Source organism: Erinaceus europaeus, chromosome 8 (assembly GCF_950295315.1).
Source record: "Erinaceus europaeus chromosome 8, mEriEur2.1, whole genome shotgun sequence".
NCBI classification, from domain to species: Eukaryota; Metazoa; Chordata; class Mammalia; order Eulipotyphla; family Erinaceidae; genus Erinaceus; species Erinaceus europaeus.
The window spans coordinates 16053215-16072367 of record NC_080169.1 but is presented as its reverse complement, the minus strand read 5'-3'; positions in this window follow the sequence as shown (position 1 = coordinate 16072367).

The following is a 19153-nucleotide window of genomic DNA, read 5'->3' as shown; positions in this document are numbered from 1 at the left end:
AGGCTGGGGAGCAGGGAATCTTTAAGGTCATCTCAGAATTCTGCAGAACACACACTTTGCTGAGTTTCATATCTGAATTTGGCAATTGTTTCCTTTGAATTCTGGCCAATAAAGGCCCTTCGACTATTAAATAACATTCTTTACATAAATCTACTTCTTGTTTGGAGGAGGTCTTTCTTTGTGTAAAATAGGTTAAAACTGTTTAATTTCAATGACTCAAATGATATTCACAAAATACCTCCTGCTTTAAAAAAAAATAGCATCTGCACCTGTGTACTATATATTATCATGTTTAATTTCAGTGTGTCCAATTTCACAAGGAGTGAATAAAATAAAATTACTCCTTTAAAATCCATTTATATAAAGTTCAGATATTCTTTTTTAAAAATGTTTCCCATTAGGTATTAATTCAAAGGAATGCCTGTGGCTTCAACTAACTTATTATATAGATCCATCCTTTTCTAACATAAAACCAAGAACTGTGTGATAAAGCATACCAGTTAGAAATACAAACAGACATCTTACAGGAAACTTAAGTGATGCTATTTTCTCTCATGAACATAATTTATGTCACTTAAAAGCAGGAATCCAAGGGACCCTAATTTTAGAGATACTTAGAACTGTAATGATGTAACAAGCAATGGTAACACTAATAAAATACCACTCATGTCCTCTGTTAGCATTTTAGGGCTCAAAATGAAAGAAGATGGAAAAAAGTGTTAGATCCATTGATAAGTAACTTGCAACAAATTGGCAAACTAATAGGAGTAAAAGGGGAAAAATAACAGTTTGCTATGTAATTACGTAATTTTTAGTAATGACTTTATAGCTCTATGTCCCAATTTGTATTTCTTATAAAGGGAAAACTATATAATTAAAATTATTTTAAATAAGCTACTATACCAAATATGCCAAATTTACTATCTGGGCTGGGGAGATAGCATAATAGTTATACAAAAGACTTTCATCCCTGAGGCTCCAAGATCTCAAATTCAACCCCCACACCCCCATAAGACACAGCTGAATCTAGGAAAATAAAAAGACTATATATATATATATATATATATATATATATATATATATATATATCCATGAGCTGATGGTATTTAAGATTCTATATGGGGGAAAAGAGAGCAAAATAATCCTTGACACTGAAAATAACATGACCAAATATAAAGAAAAAATTGTAGTCAGTGCAAATGAACCTCAGCTTAGTACAGTGGATGTATTTTTTTTAATGAAAGAGCTAAAGTAGAATGTTGTTTATAATTTTAATCTGGTAAACACTTTTATTTATTTTATTTATAAAGAGGAAACACTGACAACCATAGGATAAGAGGGGTACAACTCCACACAATTCCCACCACCAGAACTCCATATCCCATCCCCTCCCCGATAGCTTTCCTGTTCTTTATCCCTCTGGGAATATGGACCCAGCATCATTATGTGGTGCAGAAGGTGGAAGGTCTGGCTTCTGTAATTGCTTCCCCGCTGAACATAGGTGTTGACAGGTGGATCCATACTCCCAGCCTGCCTCTCTCTTTCCCAAATGGTGTAGGGTTCTGGGGAATGGGAGCTTTCCCATATTTGGGAGCTACTCTCTTCCCTGATCCAGCTTTCTGGTCCTTTTTCCAGCCATGACATCATCTCCCCAGACAATAACTTGGATCCACCTGCATATCAGATTTCAGGCTCAGGGAAAAAAAAACAAAACTAGTATAGCCACAGGCTCTTTGGAATATAACTAAAATATGCCTACTAGCTATCTACAAAACGGAGACCTGCCCCCACCACCAACTCTTCATCTGAACTATTCCAGCCTTTAGGTTCATGATTAGTCAACAACTTGTTTGGCTTTATATGTTAACTCTTTTCAGCCACCAGGTTCCAGATGCTAGCATGATGCCAACCAGACTTCCCTGGACAGACAATCCCACCAATGTGTTCTGGTTAAACATTTTTATGTTGATGTTTGTATATCAGATTCATCTCAAGTAATGCAATCAATAGATCTGAGGATGATAGTTCCTAAACATGAAATGAAAAGCTGATTCCAGAACACTATGAATTGCAACCATTGTGCTTTACCAGTTGAAAAGACAGGTGTGTAAAGAATTAACAGTCAATTTTTCATTACTAAACATATTTCTGATCTTTGTGTTTTGTTTGTCTGTTTGGTTGGTTTTTGACTCCAGGGTTATCGCTGGGGCTTTGTGCCTGCACAAGGAATCCACTGCTCCTGGAGGCCATTTTCCCCGATTTTAGTGCCCTTGTTATTATTTCTATTGTTGTCATTGCTGTTGTTGTTTTTGATGGACAGAGAGAAATCGAGAGAGGAGGGAAAGGCAGAGGGGCAGAGAAAGACACCTGCAGACCTGCTTCACCACTTGTGAAGCAACCCCCCCTGCAGATGGGGAGCTCCTGGCCCTTGGGTTTCTATTCCATATGTGCTTAAGCCGGGCGCCACCGCCCAACCCGTGATTTCTGATCTCTGTATGGCATCAGGGATCGTATGCCATGCTCCCAGAATCAAAGGGTCAAGTTAGTATTGTGCTTACTGATGGCTTATTTTATGTTTCAATTTTCTATGCATCTGCAAGTGAGTGTCCCCCCCCCCCAAATTTAAATAGACTTTTGGGCACTGAGTGAGCTAAGCACTAGTCAGTACCTGAGAGCTGTGAGTCTGCATGTTCTGATAATCTCCTACTCACCAACTACAAGTGTGCAGCACAGTTCTAAGGATTCAAAAGAGGAGAGGGTTAATATGAGGGTGAAAGTTTAGTCCCCAGTGGTAGAGGGAGATGACACTTTCATAGTGGTTGAGGTGAGCTGGCACCTGACTGGAGTAAAAGTAAAATTTTACTCCTTTGACAGTAACAGTCTTTATTATTTATTTATTTATTTTAATTGACACTAGGGTTATCACTGGGGCTCTGTATCAATAGGAGGAATTCATTGCTCTTGGAGACCATATTTTTACTCCTCCCCCTTTATCTGATAGGACAAAGAGAAGGTGGGAGAAGCAGAGAAGGAGAGAAACAGAGAGACACAATGCAGCTCTTGTTTTACTACTCATGAAGTTTCCTCCTGCAGATGAGGATCAGAGGGTTCAAACATGGATCTTTGCACATGGCAACATATGCGTTTAATCAGGCACATGGCCACCAGACCCCACCAATAACAAACTTATGGAACATTTCCTCAGTAAAAAAATTACTATATCTAAGATGTAGCTATTAATAGTTAGCATTAAATAATATAATTCATGGGAAGTCAAGTATAGTACAGTAAAGTCTAAACATAGGATTTCAGTTACTTTGAAATTTTACTTACCAAGCTCCCAAGTAATTTGGTCACCATCATCATCATCATCATCATCATAGTAAAGTCTTCTTAAACTCTAAGACTAAAATGAGCGTTTCCTATTCTCTTTAAAATTCGTATTTGCCCCAGTCAGTCCTGGAGCCTTTGAGATTTTGCTTGTATTTCTGTTTGATCCCTTTCCTTGTCACGCTGTTTCTGCTGATCTCAACTAAATGCCATTAATGCCACCATGGCCTGTTATGCTATCACAGCCTTTATTCTTTGGATTGTGTCCAGACACATCAAGCCTGAGATGTCAACTTTCCATCTCTAATAATCTGGGCATCCTTTCCTAACTCATAGAACTACCTAGTTCCATTTCAAATGGCAGTCTCTATTAAAGTTACAGACCTTAGATATATGATAAAGCCTATAGGACTGGGTACATGTTTACATGTATCCATAAGTTAGAGGAAACTATAAACCTTAAAGTAAAAATGCTTAATAGTCCATTGTAATTAGATCTAATACACTGGGCAAGCCAGGAGAAAGGCCTGAAGAACCATAAATCATCTAATCAAATATTTACTACTTAGGCCTAGACACTCATTAATCACTCAACCTACTCAACCAACTACCAAAAAAAAAAAAAAAGATGTATCTCCTAATCTCTTCTGATAGCACCAGCATTATTGTCACTCCTTGATAATCATTAGGAAAAAACACTGTATACAGTTGTCCAAGAAATATACTGGTAAGAAATATTTGTCAACTAAAGGACAATTATTATCCCAATGACAAACATTACTAGAATTATTAAACAAGTAGATGCAGTAATATGTAAGGTTAACTTATACCACACTAAAACCCTGTATTTCCTCCCTATCTTGAGGCCAAACCCCATAAACATAATATTGGTTTGGAAACAATAAAACAAACTCAGTGCTTTGACAACTGGAAGAAAATTTAAACTCACCAGTTAAAGAATGAACTACAAAAGTTGGATAAGAGCAAGAGACTGGCTCACTTAATTGTGGCATTTTGGGTAAATATCAAGCCACACCATCATCTGGGGATCTAGGCAGGGAATCCTTTGGTAACCACATAGATACAGGGGACCTAGACCTCTTGTACATAGATCCCCTTCTCCACCATCACTGGTCACTTCCATCAGAAACAGCATCATAAACCTTCTTGTGAACTTCTACAAGATATTACCCTCACTATAAAGCAGCGATGTTCCGGACTGCCCCACTCTCCTAAGGGAGCCTAGGTCATTCTACCCTACTGCTCAAGGAAGACTAGCACTGAAATGAATGAAGCTTAGTGTTGGGGAATTATGCAGATGCAGTCTTTGCCCTCAGGTTTTGCCACTTCCCACGATATTCTCAGGTGCTTTTCCCAACCAATCCTGTCCTGACACATCACTCCTGGTTGTTGCCCTATAAAGCCCTCTCCCTCTCCCTCTCCCTCTCCCTCTCCCTCTCCCTCTCCCTCTCCCTCTCCCTCTCCCTCTCCCTCTCCCTCTCCCTCCCCCTCCCCCCTCCCCCTCCCCCTCCCCCTCCCCCTCTCCCTCCCCCTCCCTCTCTCTCTCCCTCTCTTGTTCCTGATGCGGTAGGAGGGGGACGGCCATTCTAGGCTGGCTCCATGTAGCCTGAATTGCCGCGTTTCCACCCCAACCCTGAGGTCTCCGTGCAAATAAAAGATTGTTTTCCCTTTCTGCAAAAAACAAACAAACAAACAAAAAAACACAACAGCTTAGAATATTAGCAGCTGTGATCATGGACTGCAAGCTCAGATTGACAGGGACTCAGAGGTTATACAGGCTCCTGTGCTAAATATGAATATATAATATGGGCCCTGGAACAAGATAGGGTAAATAGTTAATTGAATTTGTATATTTTCCTTACATTTGTGAGCTACTCTCTGCTCTAATCCAGCCTTCTACCCCTATTCTCAGCTCTGATACTGTCTTCCCAGACAGTATTTTTAGACCACCTACATGTTAGCTATCAAGCTCAAGTAAAAATTACTAAAGTCATGGGCCCCTAGGAACATACCTAAAATAGACTCCCTATCTTCTTTCCATCCGAAGATCCATATTCTCATCTGCTCTACTCCTACTTTTTTGGTTTCTGTTTATTATACAATTTGTCCTGATTTATATCTTACTGCCTTTCAGTCACCAAGTTGCAGATGCTACTATGATTCCATCCTGACTTACCTGGGCAGATGACCTCACCACTGTGTCCTGAAACTTCACCTCTCCAGAGCCCTGCCCCACTAAGCAAAGATAGAAACAGGCTGGGGCTATGGATCCATTTGCCAATGCACATGCCCAGCAGAGAAACAGTCACAGAAGCCAGAAGTCATACCTTCTGCACCCCAAAAAGAATTTTGGCCTATACTCCCCGAGAGGGAAAATTTTTAGGGGATGATAACCAAAAGTTTCTGAATTCCAACTCCATCAAGACCCAGACAGAGAAGAAGAAAAAAAAGGAATGAAATTCAAAAGTAGCAATATGTGTAAGTGTGACATAGAAAGGAAGGAAAGGTAGGACCATAAAATTAAAAGGGGCAAATATATATAAATATAGACAGTTATGGAAATAATGATCAACCCATATCTGTGACCTTGAGAGAACTACAGTTTCCAATAAAGGGAATAGGGACACAGAACTGCGGTAGTGGGAACAATGTGGAATTATACACCTGTTATCTCATAATTTTGTAAATCAACTTTAATCACTAATAAAATTTAAAAATAAAATAAACAAATTAATTAAAATCAATTTAATTTTCTTTTGAACTTAAAAGAAGAATCAAAGTGAAAGAGAGCAAGAGAGACCACATCAATGAAACTTTCTTTAGTGTGATGGGAGCTGGACTCAAACTCAGTTCACACATGGCAAAGCAATGCACTTTATAGGTGAGCTATTTCACTGGCCCTTTATTTTTTTCTATTTTACTGGGGACTTAAAAGGGTGTTATTTCCACCACTAGAACTTGAGTGGATATTTTTCTCTCCACCAACAAGCAATACTTCAAAACCCATTTAATTCTGACCCTAAGCATATAGTATAGCATCTGTTCCCACATGTCAAGGGCTCAGTATCACAAGCTTGTTCTCCACTTCCAATGTCAGTGTCAAACTCAGCTTCTCTCCTATGTTCCTGAGTAAGAGGTTCCCAAGTAAGAAGTTCCCCCAGATGACCTTCTCTTTACTAAAGCAGCTCACAGAATGCAGGAAACATGTTTACTCACTAGATTACCCATTCATTATAAAGATATTAAAGGGTCCCATGCCAAGAGCCATAAAAGGGGGCACACAAGACAAGCTCCCTAAGTTCTATCCCTGAGGTTGGGGTCCAACACAATGGCAGGTGAAGACCCAAAAGCTCCCAACCCCTCCTTTTGAGCTTTCGTGGTGGCATTATAGACTTAGCCATGAACAACTAAATCACAGGTCAATTGCAAGTGACTGATTAAACCTTTAGCCCCTGCCTGGCACTGGGGGTGGGGCTGAAATGAACCTGCCAAGCCTCCCTTTAGGATTAATTTCCCTATCAAGTCACCCACCACTGTCAGCTGCTTCCCAAAGGCTGCCTCACTCCTATTGTGGTTAGAGTACCAGCAAGTGATTTCAAGAAAGTCCATAGATTACAGGGTCAGGTGGTGGCATACCTAGTTAAGTACACATTACAATAAGTAAAGACCTGGGTTCAAGCCCCCAGTCCCTCCCTGAAGGGTGAAAGCTTCACAAGTGGTGAAGTAGGGTTGCAGGTGTCTCTCTGTCTCTCTCCTTCTTTTCCCCCCTTCCTATCAATTTCTCTCTGTCTCTATCCAATAAATACATAAAGTTAATAAAAAATTTTAGAGTCCATAAATAAAAATGTGATCTCTTTGTCCTTATCATTCAGGAATTCTCTTTATTTAGTCAGAAACTGTGGATGGAGAGCAAACATATACAAGAAGTGTATCTTAGCCATCTAAATAACCATATTATATGCATACATATTATTATTTAGTCACTAAATTCAACTCAAGGCTTCAATGCCTATGAACCTCAGAGCCTTGAACCTTAGTCCTTACACATGCACTATCTGCTAATGCCTGCCCCATCCCCTCAAAATATATTCCTTATAAGTGTCAGGACTGTGACAATGCTGCTGAAGGACATCCCTCTGCCCTAAATAGTATAAGACAACTGGACACACAACCCTTGAATACTCAAGAGATGAGAGAGACTGCAGCTTATTAGTCATTTGCACTCCCAGTCTAGGGGAGAAAGAGGCAGGATCTCACCCCGGGCTGCACTTGTGAGCAGACCAAACAAGCAGGGAGACAGACTGGCAGACTCTGTTGTGTCCTGGATGAGGTGCCCTCTGTCCCCATAGACACGCTGAATAATTGTGAAGACTGGCATGGAAATGAAGCCTGTTAAGTTTGAATTCCAGTGGAGTGCAACTTCTCCAGCTGATGATGGAAGTGCTAACAGGGTGGGGAGGATTTTCCACCGGGTTGGAGGGTCACACCTGGTGAGAACAGGGGACTCACTATGATCCCTGAGGGGACTGTCACTTTCAAAGGTATTACAACGGGCTAGAAATATGAAACCTGACAATATAGTTCAAATAAGGAAACCAGGCAAATAAACTGAAATTCCAGCCAGCCTCATCTGGAAGCAAAGGAGCAAATCCTAGTCCCTAACCACTGCAAATTTTCTCTGCAAAGACTCATCATCATCATCACCACCACCACCACCACCACTACCACCACCACCACCACCAAAAGAGTAATTTCAGAATCTTCTCTTAATAGTCTAGAAGGAAAGAAATTCTAACATCTCCCCATCTGGCTGCTTTATAATCCCCTTTGACAACTATTAATCATGAGTCTCATCAAATTTATTCCCTTTCTACCTTTTCCTGCCTGGATCATTGAATTTTCTTTTTGACAGTTTGCGTGCTCAAACTGTCTTCTCACTTCCCTCTTGGCACAGACGCTGTTGTTTCTATGATGGGCTGTTTCTGTTTTGTTTTGTTTTGTTTTTTCCCAGAAAAGTACTACTGAAGTTCTGTTTACATGTAGTGATTCATTTCCACCTTTTTTTGTCCCCCCCTCCCCGGTAGCATAGGAAATGCCAAAAAACTCAAAGTGCCTCATCTGATGCTGAGTCATCTCTAGATATTCTTGGAGTACGACCCCGAGTTCATGAATGCGCCTATATCACTGGGGGTGATACCCTTCACCTCAGCAGACCACAAGTGAAGCTGCATTTCACACACCTGTCCATCACCACCATGGCAAGACGGAGAGAGTCTATAAGAGAGGGTGGAAGAGAAAGAGGGACAGTAATAGAAAATCAGAGAGAAATCTGCAAGATTCAAGGAGATTCCAGGAAGCAGTGCCATTAATAACATGTGTCACTTTTGATGACATGAGAAGCCAAATTTTAGACTTCACAGCCAGTCACCAGGGGAAGTTTTTGCCGGTACAGTCACTACATAAACTCCCATTTGGTCTTTTTGGTACCCCCTGCCCAGCAGGCATCCTGTAAATTTTCTTGACTTTATTTCACAAGATTTCTAAACCTGCACATTCTCCCTGCACCACAAGTGCCAGCAGAACTGAGGTCACAGTAACACCCACTGCTGGAGTGTGGGGCAGAGTTATGGGAAGCAGCTGTTCTGTTCTTGGTTCCTGCAAATCACCTACTGTCTTACAGAGGATAAAAATCACTCCAAAAAAAAGGTGGCCTTCTTGCCACTGAGCTATCTTCATTCAGTTATCTATTCATTAATGCATTCAAATAATTATTTACTGGTCACTAATTATAAACCAGGTAGTCCTACTCTCCAGCTTTCCTGCATACTTTTTCTTCTCCTCTTCTTCATAAAACACCTCCTCCCCTTCTTTCTTCTTCCTCCTCCTCCGCTTCTTCTTTCTTCTACTTCTACATCTTCTTCAGTACTAGAAAAATCAAACTATGACCGTATGTATGTATAATATCACTGAATGACCTCTTTTGGCAATTTTTACTTATTTGAGAGAGAAGACACAAATGGAGAAACACCATAACACTGGCCCACCATGAAACTGGCCCTCAGCATGTTCCCATGTGGTTCCTGAGTTTGAACCCAGGGCTACATGTATAGTAAGGCACACATTCTATCTATTTAAGTATTGCTATGGTTCTAACAGAAATACATTTTTCAAGATACATGAACCACATTTTAATGTTTACTAGGTGCATTATTATTTTCAGAGATGTTTTTATAGGGTTTTTTTTGGCTTGTTTTTAAAGAAACAGTGAGACAGAGAACCAGAGCACTGTTCACCTCTAGCTTATGGTAGTACTAGAAATTGTATACAAGGCACCTGTATGTGCTTCTGGCATTAAAATCTTCTTGCATAACCATTATACCATCTCTTCAGCCCTTACATTGTTTTTTGAATCTTATATAAGCAAACTCTGGATCCTAAAAGAAACTAAGGAGTAATTTTCCCTAAAACAATGGTACTTAGTATCCCTAGATGTTTGAAAGAAAATTAATGTTTTTTTTTTTTTCTCTGAGTCAAATGTTTACAAATGTTCAATCACATACTTGGTATAACCGCCTAACCTAATCAATATCCTCAGCCATTTCCATGCCAACTTCAGAACTGAAAGTTAGAATTTCTACACTCCTAAATCCTTGGAGAAAATTTTTCCAGAAGGTGTATCTTATGACTTAGGGAGTATATTATGAATAAAATAGTAGAAAACTTCTTTTTGATAATTTTTGTAACCGAAGTAACAAAAAGCTCCTTAGGAAACAACTGGAAAGCTTATTGTCGATGTGATCATATGTTAAATACACTAAACATTCCAGATGGCACTGAGATCAATGAAAAAGGGGCAATGGATCTTAGCCTTCTCAGTTTATAATGGGGCAAAATCATGATGCTACAAAAGTTTAATAAAAAAAGATAAATTAAAAAAAACAGGCAAACACAAAGCACTGATCTTTCAACATATAAGAAAAGTGTGTGTGCTCTTGCTTCAACAAAGAGCCTGGGATGTTAAGTCAGAGAGAAAAGGTGAAGGAGCAACTAAAACGGTTGTTAGTACTAGTGCCACAATGAGAAAAAATGGGAAGGGGTTGGGAGATATCTCACCCAGCAAAGCTATCTACTGGTATTTAGTAGCTCTACTGAGTGTAGATGATTGGTAAATAGCGTCCATCTTATCAAGAGGCAGAGCCTGTATTTAAACCTAACACCACATAGGAGCATCCTGGACAGCACTCGGAGGGATTTCCATGAATGGTGGGACTGTGCTGTAGTGTCTCTCCTCTCTCTGTCTTCTGTTTCTGGCTCTCCATACATATATATGAAAGAGTTTGGCCAGGAAGTGACAGTATTGGATATAGGTGAGGTCACAGCACTATTAAAAAAACAGTGAACACCATCTCTATCATTTAAAATTATCTTTTTCTCTATTTGGTAGACTGATGTGAGTTACAGAAGCAATAGCTGAGCTCTTCAGTCTCCAAATAAGACCCCTTGCTGGCCAACATCTGGGTATTAGCCCTAAGAGACCCTGAGCAGAGAACCCTGCCAAACTGCCTGGAGTTTCAAATGACAGAACCCTATTATAATAAATGTCTTCTCACTGAAGCCACTAAATTTCTATTAGAGTAATAGGCCAACTGTCACTGCACTAGGCAACTACTAGGTAAAAGGGATGATCAAAACACTGGGCTTTAATGGCACTGCAGATATAGATTTTTTATTAGTGATTTAATAATGATCATCAACTGTGGGATAAAAGGAATACAATTTCATAAAATTACCACCACCAGAGTTCGATACGCCATCCCTGCCATTGGAAGCTTTCCTATTCTTTATCCCTCTGGGAGTATGGACCAAAATTCTTTATGGTGTGCATAAATTGGGAGGTCTGGCTTCTGTAATTGTTTCTTTACTGAACATGGGCATTAACAGGTAGACCCATACCTCCAGCCTGTTTCTATCTTTCTCTAGTGGAGTAGGGCTCTGGAGAGGTGGGGTTACAGGACACATTGGTGAGGTCATCTGCCCAGGGAAGTCAGACTGGCATCATGGTAGCATCTGCAACTTAGTAGCTAAAAAGCATTAAGATATAAAACAGATAAAGTTTTTAGTAATCAGGAACCTAAAAGTAAAAATATAGCAGATGGCATTTGGGATCTTCATGTTGGAAGAAGCTAGGAAGTCTATTTGAGGTATATTCCAAGGGACCCATGACTCAACAAATTCTTGCCTGAGCCCAGTAGCTAACATGCAAGCAGGCTGTAAGTATTGTCTACGTACATGGTGTCAGATTTGGAAACAGGACTAGAAAGCTGGATTAGGGCAGAGAGTGGCTCCCAAATATAGAAAGTTTATAAATACTATTAGCTGTAAACCTCATCAATCTGACCTAGGGCCCATACTTAGCACATCAGTGTGTGTAACCTCTGCCTCCCTGTCAGTCTGAAGTCATATACCATGGTCATAGCTGGGAACATTCTAGGCTGCATTCAATTCAGGACCAGTCTTCCTCAAGTGACAGACTATGCTGATCCAGCCTCCTTTCAGAGAGTGGGGCAGTTTTTACCATTGTTGTTCTACATTGAAGGCAAGATCATACAAAGGCCTACAAGAGAGATTATGATGTTGTTCCTGACAGAGATGACCAATAATGTTGGAGAGAGGGATCTATTAGAGCTCTAGGCCCATCATATCTGTGTGGGAATCCCTTACTAGGGCCCCAGATGATGGTGAGGCCTGGTAGTGATGAAAAGAGCCATTATTAAAGTGTGCTGGTCTCTTGCCCTTATCCAGCTTTTGCAGTCCTTACTTTATCTGACAGAGTTGGCACTAAAGCAGTTGAGGAAAGTGAAATAGGAAGTAGGTGAGGAGGATATCTAGGTCTAAGTAGGAAATATATGATTAAGTACTTTATAGTGTCTTTTTGAAGGTCTTTCTACTTGCTTGCTACACTTATTGAGTCACTGTAAACCATTGCACACTTTTACTTTTTTTTTTTTTCCCTCCAGGGTTATTGCTGGGCTCGGTGCCTGCACCATGAATCCACCGCTCCTGGAGGCCATTTTTCCCCCTTTTTGTTGCCCTTGTTGTTGTAACCTTGTTGTGGTCATTATTATTGCCATTGTTGATGTTGTTCATTGTTGGGTAGGACAGAGAGAAATGGAGAGAGGAGGGGAAGACAGAGAGGGGGAGAGAAAGATAGACAACTGCAGACCTGCTTCACCACCTGTGAAGTGACTCCCCTGCAGGTGGGGAGCTGGGAGCTTGAACCAGGATCCTTATGCCGGTCCCTGTGCTTTGTGCCACATGCGCTTAACCCACTGCACCACCGCCCAACCCCCTTGCACACTTTCACGTTACGGTATGTATTTCCCCCTAACTTATGCACACGTGTACACGTGTTCCCTATCTCATGTGCCGTGGTCTATATCTAGGTTCTATAACACTGCCAGGAGGTGAGCATCTGAAGTGGGTTTTAGGAGTCCTTTGAGCTAGGAAAGGTGTCACCCAAGTATTGGAGCTGGAGGGTGGATAACCCAGGCCTGGCATCTCATCTCTGGACACAGTCCGAAGAGAAACATGTTGAAGTGGTACTGGTTGCATTGATTTGGTTGAGAAAGAGTAGCAAAATGGTCTGGGTCAAGAGAAGCATGAAGGAAAAACCAGCAAAGCCCCAGAGGCTCCTTACAAGACCTTACCATGATGTATGCCATTTTGTGCTATTTACAAATGACTATTTCTTGAACATATAGATTTTAAATGACTTTTATTAGTAGTGATTTAACATTGTTTTACAACTGACAAGATTTCAGGGGTGTGGCTTTATACCCATAGATGTGTGTATACAACTTACCAGTGTATGCAGGTTTTTCAAATCCTTTTCTGCATGAGATACATACTAAAATAATTGTGCAGAAAATTACATTTTTCTTTGAAATGCTTCAAAATAGTGGGTAAAAAAGTGACAATTTTATGATGACTGTTAGAATTGAAATGCTAGTGGTAAACATAATATAGTATAAATACATGTTGGTTTATAGTGATGAACAGCTAAACTTTACATAGTTTAAGTTAGATATTACTGTAAAAATATTAGGAACCAGGCAGTGCTGTACCTGGTTGAGTACACATGTGACCATGTGAAAGGACTGGGTTCAAGCCTTTCTCCCCACTTGCAGGAAGGGAAGCTTCACAGTTAGTGCCATATTGCTGCAAGTGTTCCCCAATACCTCACCCTCTCTCCATTTCTCTTTATCCTATAAAATTTTTAAATAATAAATAAATATTTTTAAAATAGTAATAAATACCTATAAAAATATTAATACCAGTAAATAAAATGTCCCCAAAGTGTGAGAAATGGAGGTGTGAAAATGATGAAGGAGAAAAATATGATAGTTATTATAACTGGTGATAGGTCCTAATATGTTCACTGAATAATTCTATCATTGTGTTTATTTGAAATTTGCCATAATGGGAGCACTGAAAAATACCTCACCCCATAGAGCATGTGCCTTCCCATGCCTGTGGGTTGGGTTAAAACCAAGAAAGTGCCTAGACACTGGGGAAAGACCCTCTGGAGTCTGTCTGTCAGGCTGTCTATCAGCTATCATATATATATATCATATATATATATCATATATATATATCATATATATATCATATATATACATATAAATCTAAAACAGAAATAATTAAAGTCTCCCTCTGAAGCAGTGAAATATACATGTGTGAGATGCCAGAAAAAATCATCAATATAAAATCTGAGAGAAAAGAAGGAAGAAAATCAGGATGAAAAGAAGGAAGAAGGGAGAATTCCTCTTCCTCCTCCTTTTTCTTCTGTTTTTTGGATGTACATGCCTGGAGATGGCACACCAGAACATGTAAATTGTCTGGAAGCTTCTTTTTTTTTTTTAAGAATGTCCCTCCTGTTTTTACTGATGAACATACCAATTTGCATTTTCACCAAAACTGTACAAAGATCCTTTTTTTCTTCACTCCCTTGCCAGCATTTCCTCACTCTGAGAGAAAAAGGAAAAAAAAAAAAAAAAAAAGGACAGACATTCAGAAGTACTATTAGGTGTAACTATGACTTAAAAGGGAAGAGAAGGCAAAAGCATAGGAAAAAAATGGGGAAATATATAGAGATAGATTGACAGCTAGTTATAGAAATAACAGTCAACCCCATATCTGTGACCTTGGGAGAATCACTGAAGTTTCCAGTGGAGGAAATGGGGACACAGAACTCTGACACTGGGGAATGGTGTGAAATTGTACCCCTGTTATTTTGTAATTTTGTAAATTCACTGATAAAAAATTTTTAAAAAAATTCTAAGAGTCTGACTACAAATTCAGATGCCTTCTTACAAGGGAAAGGGAGAGAGAGAGAGATGTGGATTAAGAGACAAAAAGGAAGGAAATCGAATTGGAATTATGTTTTAATAAATAGTATTCCCATCACATATGTAAAATTCCTTATATATAATAAATTCCCAGTGACTCCCTACATTTTCTATATGCTTAGTCTTTGTGACATCTTCCTAAGTAAAAGTAATGATTTACTCCCCAAACACTAAATGTCTCAACACCCTCTTCCCAATTATTTTAAATAAGCAATCTCAAGTTGGGCACTGATTCATTGGAGAGGGGCTACTGTTTCAGAGCAAGCCTATGATTCAGATAAAATTAAACTTATACTACAGTATGAATAAGCACCCCCTAAAGTCTCTCTTCCATGTTTGATTTTTTTTCTTCATTACATTTTCTTAAAGGAAGGCACACCTGCAACCCTCACCATCCCTGAGGACTCGGGAGTGAAACTAGACTCTACAAAAGACCCCCTTGGTTGCTCTAACTTTTTTTTTTTAAGTAAGATTTCTTTCTTCCTCCTGACATTTTAGAAGTGTTATTAAAACTCACTGGGATTCTTGGGATTTGGAGCGGGAAGAAAAGAAACAACTGAAACCTTGATTTTCCTCCCCTGGATATCATGTTTGTTTTGACATGTGGGTGTGGTGAGCTTTTCTGGCAATGACTGTGCAATTTCAACCCTGAGTGTCTGCAGGACACAGCGCAGCCATGTCTAGGCTCCTTGGACAAGGAGTATTGCTTTTCTGTCTGCAGGTCGTTCACACACAGCTGCTGGGCTCAGGTGTCACAGAACCAAGTTGTTCTGCTCTTTCAGTACGATCTTAAGCACCACACTTATGTGTCTGATAACAAAAAGCAGGGCAAGGAAATGACTAGAAGGTGAATATACTTATGGGAGTGTACACTGGGGTCATGAGTGCAGGACAAGAACATGTTGCAGTGTCCTGATCCTCTGGACTAAGCACTAATGTCTATTTTTATGGCATTTTCTATCTGAATGACAGCATGCCATCAGTTCTCCTTTCTTGACACTGTTTTATTCTCCCTCATAGTTCGGAGTTAGATCTTTGAAAGTTATAGATTGCATTTCTCTCATGTAAATTTTCATTTGTGGGAGCCAGGCACAGCAGGTTCAGTGCACTTGGCGTAAAGTGCAAGGACCAGCGTAAGGAACCCGGTTTGAGCCCCCGGCTCCCCACCTGCAGGGGGGTCGCTTCACAGGCGGTGAAGCAGGACTGCAGGTGTCTGTCTTTCTCTCCCCCTTGTTGTCTTCCCATCTTCTCTCAATTCCTTTCTGTCCTATCCAATGATAGCAGTAACAACAATAATAACAACAACAATAAACAACAAGGGTAACAAAATGGGAAAAATAGCCTCCAGGAGCAGTGGGTTTGTAGTGCAGACACCGAACCCCAGCAATAAACCTGGAGGGGAAAAAAAAATTGCACTTTGTAAGGAAGAATTTTGTGTGATTTTTGTTGTGAAATTTCATCAGTAATGTGAATTTTTTTTCTCTTATTTTATTTTCTATTCTTTGCCTTTCTTTTCTTTCCCAATCATGAGATTCTTCTGGTCATGGAGTAATGTGTTTCAGCCATATATAGTAAACTAGTTGCATTTCATGCCTTATTTCTCACTTCCTTATCTTCTATTCCCTCTACCTAGAATTCCTTTATTTTTTTTCTCTTTATTTAGTGATTGTTTAATTACTCCTCAAAACTCTTTAACTATCACTTCAGAAATGTCCTCCTGGGGGGGAGGGGGCTGAGTGGCGGTGCATCTGGTTAAGCACACATATTATCATGTACAAGGACCCAGGTTCAAACCCCTGCTCCCCACCTGCAAGGGGAACACTTCATGAGGCTTGTGAGTGTCTTTCTCTCCCCTTCTCTGTCTTCCCTTCCCTCTCAGTGTCTCTCTGTCCTGTCACATAAAAATATTTTTAAATGGAAAAAAAAATGGCCTCTGGGATTGGTGGATTAAAAAATAAATAAATAAAAAGAAATGAATGTCCTTCTACTGTGTTCACACAATAGCCTGTACTGTCATATTGTTTTCCTTAACCAGAGCATTGCTCAGCTTTGACATATGGTGGCGCTAGGGACTGAACCTGGGAATTTCTAACCTAAGGCATGAAAGTCTTTCTGCATAGCCATTATGTTATTTTTCCAGCCCCTTCCAATATTATTTTAAAACCAGTATTTGCTGAGTACATATCAAAGGCTAAGCATTGGATGAAGTATACAATCTCTAGGGTTCCATTTAATCCTCATGACAATCTTAATGAAGAAAAGAAATCTTACTTCCTTAACGTGTGTATTTCTCCACTTTATCCCTTCATTCTTTTTCTTTTTTTGGAACTTGGTAGATTTATCATTTTTAGAAGTGTATAAAGACAAATGTAATAATGCACTTGCAGTTTTCCTATTTCTTTTTTTTTTTGCCAGACTTTTCCTCATTCTCTATGTTCTGTGAACTTCTCTTGCCACTGGGTTCCTCTATCTTTCTATCCTTCCAGTCTTTATTTTTGAAGTGATTGAGCTCACTTCCTGTGAATTTTAGTTTTTTTTTTTTTTCTTCTTTGCCACCGGTTTATCACTGGGGCTCACTACCTACATTATGATGAATTCACCACTCCAAGAGGGCATTTTTCCTTTTTTTATTTTTAATTTTTTTTCTTATTTGGTAGGACAGATAGAAGTTGAGAGGGGAAGAGGCTACAGGCATGGAAAGAGAAAGAGAGACACCTGCAGGTGGGGAGCAGAGGCTGAATCCTAGGTACTCTCATGATGATATGTGTGTGCTTAGCTGGGTGTCACCTCCTGGCCCCTGTGAATTTTAGTTCTGTAGGCCTCACTGAGAGCACTTCAAGAATAAGCCTTTTTTGACTGTCACTTTCCAGAGTGGCTTGAGGCAGGGGCCAGACACCACAGTGACCCCTCTCTCATGTTCTCCATGGTGTTATAAACAATAGACCAACTCCATTCTCCATCAGCTAGAAACCAAAAGTATATTGTGTCAAATCTGTGATCACCTATTTCTTAAAGTGAGAGCAAAAACCCGATTTGCACCTACAACTTGAATGGATACTAAGAAAATGCCTGGCTTGGATAAAGTGCCCAACCAAGAGCTGTTGAATAAAAGAGAGCAGAGGTCTCTGTTCTGTCACCATCCGTGTTTGGCTGACATCAGAGTGCCTCTTTCCTCAGCGAAGCAAAAACTCAGCTACACCAAGTCAGACCATATACCATATGTTAGTGAAGAAAAACACAAGGAATCCGAGGCAACTGGTATATTGGCAGCTCCAAGTAGAGTGAGCAGGAAAAGCAATGTGTAAGTACCCAGGGATGCCAAGCTCCAGGGATGAATTAGTTTGTGCAGCTGGGAGTCAGTGGCTGCCAGCCCACCAATTTCACATGGGAAGCAAACATCAGTAGAGCAGCATAAACCCAGGGCAGGGGAGAAGTACCCTGTAAAATCAAGAGATGACTGCAGGAAATTCAAGAAAGTCTAAATAAAGGACAAGATGGTTTAGACAAGATAAAGATCGGTATCTTGATGTGCCAAAGCATATGTTTGCAATAAGCCAAGCCAGCTATAGTTAGAACTCTGCAGTGCCTCTATGAAAGCGAAGAAATGAAATTTATCCAGAGATACTGTATCAAGATGCTAAAAGACCTATTATTTCCTCATGGGAATAATTATGTAAGAATGCTTCTAGGCAACTTGGTTCCAAAGTTCACTTACTTGAAGAATCAATGAATGAGTAAATAAAAGCAATTGTGTGGCATAATTAAACAAAGTGATGTGCTAAGAATTCCACTGAAAATAACAGACTTGAATTTGCAAGAAAAAAGTGATTGTATATGACATCTATGATGCAGGTTGGAAAAAGTTAACTATTCACCAGGCAATTGGGAAGTAGGGATAACATAGAGTGTGTATTAACTATTTAAAAAAGTTATGCAGTTAGGTAGAGTAGAATGATGACACCAGGTAGGGTTTCAGAAGAGACATTGGGAGAGAACAGAAGACCATGTATTCTGAGTTTTCTTAGTGAGAGGGGAAAAAAAAAGAACACAAGAAAACAGTACAGAAAGCTAGAATGCTAATTTTTTTTTGTTGTTATTATAGGGGAACAAAAATCTTCCACCACTAAAATGCAGTATTGGCAAAAGGTTAATTTTGTAGGAGGGGGCCTAAGATTATAACTCAGATCACTTTTCAAAGATGCTTATATGTAGAGAGTATCACAAAAACCAAAACTTTTTAAGAGCAGAAGAGCAATCCTATGATGCCTTTACACTCTCTCTCCCCCTCCCCTCTCCTTCCCTCCCCTCCCCTCCCCTCCCCTTCCCTTCCCTCCCCTTCCCTTCCCTCCCCTCCTCTTCCCTTCCCTCCCTTCCCCTCCCCTTCCCTTCCCTTC